At 43.2% G+C, this 3,131-nt stretch overlaps 1 pseudogene; it reads left to right on the top strand.

Moving 5' to 3' along the window:
- The first annotated feature begins 391 nt into the window (after positions 1-391).
- Positions 392-500, top strand: LOC128119497 (uncharacterized; annotated as a pseudogene).
- Positions 501-3,131: the final 2,631 nt, after the last annotated feature.

The following is a 3,131-nucleotide window of genomic DNA, read 5'->3' as shown; positions in this document are numbered from 1 at the left end:
GCAGCAGGTGCTCTCAACTGCTGCACCATCACTATAGCCGTGAATTCAGTTTTTAAATCAAAGCAAGACAAGTAAACATTTAAAAATACTCAGTAGCACAAATAGAGAGCCATCTGCCACACTTCCCTCTCTCCCCATTCTGTTCCCCACATACACTTTTACCCATTTCTATGTAACTTTTGTGACAGTCCTCTCCAGAGTGCTGGGCTTTCCCTCTGTACCTCCATTAATCAACACTTGACTTTATATATTAGCATCTTAAGGTGATAAATGAGTTTTTGTTTAAATTTAAAACATGTTGCAGCTCCCTCCGCCTTAGCCACGGACAGTATTAGTAGTGAAGATATTAGCATCAGCTTCCTTCAAGGGTGCTTAAAAGAAACATCAACCAGTCTACGGCCATACCACCCTGACCTCATCTGATCTCGGACGCTAAGCAGGGTAGGCCCTGATTAGTACTTAGATGGGAGACTGCTTGGGAATACTGGGTGCTGTAGGCTTAAAATAAATTATATGTAAAGACCATCCACTGACTTGTAAGAGATGCCTTTGGACAAGTCATGAACAAACATGTAGCACACAAACTCGTGTCCTTTGAAAAGAACAGGCTTTTGCTTCCGGTCCTGAGATTGGCCTTTCAGAGTGTAGCAATAAAGGAAATGTGTTACTTAGCATTCTCATACCACAAAAATGCAACTGTTCTGACATTATTAGAGCAGAAGGAAAACTGATAAAAATGCACTTTTCTAGTTTTTTATGAACTTTAATGGGACTAAGCTGTCCTGATGCTTTTCTCTGCCTATTCCATCATTTACAGTGAGTTCACACAATCTGTACTGAATGTAATCTTTTTTTTAATTATTATCTTGTTTTTTTTTTTTTTTCGAAAACAGCTATTCTGAACTTCAAGAGAAAAACACATTCATAAAATAGGAAAGTAGACTTATGCAAATTGGGGGACAGACGTGTGTTGTGGGGTAGAATACATTGCCAGACCAGCGACTCAGGGGACCACATCGCAAAAATAAATAGAGGAAAAGGAGGGAAGGTGAGCTGTTCCATCAGTCACTAATGACAACTCTGGGAGAGGACTTAGGGGAAAAATTTAATTTAAGCAGTTTCCTGCTTTCTAAAAGTAGGATCCCTACTATTACGTAAGTTGCCACCTGATTTCACAGCCCAGTGTGAATGCGAAGTGTCTCGTACCAGCTTCTGAGGTGACTGTGGGAAAGTTATGTTTGTTTGTTGCCTTTATTATCTTTTTTAACGTGACAGCAGAATGATTATTTGATATGTGACCTAAATGGGGGAGGGAGTGTAGAAGAGGGAAATGAATGAGGGGGTTGTGAAATTTTATGCCTATGATAACAAAAGCAAACAGAACCACCAAATAAGCACAAGCCCTGCCCGCAGGGTCACGGGAGGCGAGCTCTGAGACAGACACGGTTTTAGGAAGTACATGACAATGTAGAAGCTCTCAGAATCAGCTTGGGGGATGGGAAAGGGTGAGAAGAGAGAAGTGTTTACAGAGGGAGGAGTCTGGGTGGGCACATTCACAACAGGGCTCAGTGACTTTATAAACTGAGGTAGCCATTAGAGGGGATAGGTTTGTTTGTTTGTTTGTTTTAACTAAAATAGACACCAAATTTTTATAACTCACTCCTCACCAACAACATGCTAGGGGAAGGAGTATTATTGTGACAAGTTGTTAGGAAAGGCAAACAACTGAGGAGACCAAGCAAATATCTTTGGTACCTTTGGAAAAGTAGGTAGGTGCTCATTACTGTCTTGGCCCTGACAGTGGAGCACAGTACTGCAGCCTCTCATGTCCGCTGAGATTCTGGTCATCTCTGTTTCTTAGGGAAAACTGTAGAATCTGTGTGGTGAGTGGCAGCCGATGCTTATGCCACTAGTCTCAGGAGTGGCATTGGTCATGTTCTGCCCCTTCTGCCCACACCATGTTCTGAGCACCTTCAGCTCGAACCTCTAATCAATGCACTGATGCTCATCTGATGATCCATGTCCTCCTCGTCAGGGCCTCTCAGCCTCTGGCTGTGAATCTTTCTTCAAGTTATAGCTGTCTATTTACCATGAGAATCATCAGGCAAGAGAGTACAAGGAAATACCCAAGTGCATATCCAGGTACCAAATAAATCCTTCCTTGCTCTGTTGTGTGATGACCCTAACTTTCTCTTCATAATCTAGGTTATCGGGGACTTGGGGGTCCAGCCCCTTGATAGTCCCCTTCCAGGGTCCGGGAACAATCTACAACCAGCTGACAATTAATCTTTGATTAAAAGAAATGAATCTGGCCGGGCGGTGGTGGCGCACGCCTTTAATCCCAGCACTCGGGAGGCAGAGCCAGGCGGATCTCTGTGAGTTCGAGGCCAGTCTGGGCTACCAAGTGAGTTCCAGGAGAGGCGCAAAGCTACACAGAGAAACCCTGTCTCGAAAAACCAAAAAAAAAAAGAAAAAAAGAAAAAAAAGAAATGAATCTATGTACATGAAACTCCTTAGTCCCCACACTTTATTATGTTGGGATAGTTCTCTCTCTGCACAGCTTCTATTCTGCTCTCATATCTAGCTCCTTTCTTGCCTGATTTTTCCCTGTATTTATCTGCTGTCCTCTCTAAGTTCTATCTTAATTCTCTCATTTTAGTTCTGCCCCATCTAGGTTCTCATCCATCTAGTTCTTTCCCCTATCAGCTCCTCTCCCATCTCCTTCTCTCTCATCTGGCTCTTCCTCATCCTGTTCTTCCCCATCTGACTCTTCCTCATCTTCCATCTCGTTCCTCTAGTCCTCTCTCTAGCCCTTCAATCTAGTTCTCCCCCATCTCAGTTTGTTCCTCTCCAGTTCTTACCCATCTAGTTCTTCCATTCTCCTTTCTCTTCTCTGTCTCCTTATTCTCTCAGTTCTCCCTAAGTCTATCTGGAATCCAGTTATAAACCCAGGCAATAGCAATCCTCTGGCAGTGCAAGGTCACCAGGCTTGAATTCTCACCAGTCATTTATTTAGGCAGGAAAGAATTTTCCTCAGGCAGTGACCGTCAGGCTTTCTTTTACAACCCAAGCTGGGAGTGGTAAAAGAGGAGGTCAACTGAGTGCTAATGACTGATTAGTATATCAAAAAG

This window comes from Peromyscus californicus, unplaced genomic scaffold, assembly GCF_007827085.1.
Source record: "Peromyscus californicus insignis strain IS unplaced genomic scaffold, ASM782708v3 Scaffold_23__1_contigs__length_62951481, whole genome shotgun sequence".
Lineage (NCBI taxonomy): Eukaryota > Metazoa > Chordata > Mammalia > Rodentia > Cricetidae > Peromyscus > Peromyscus californicus.
The sequence above is the reverse complement of the archived record's forward strand: the minus strand, read 5'-3'. Positions and strand labels throughout refer to the sequence as shown.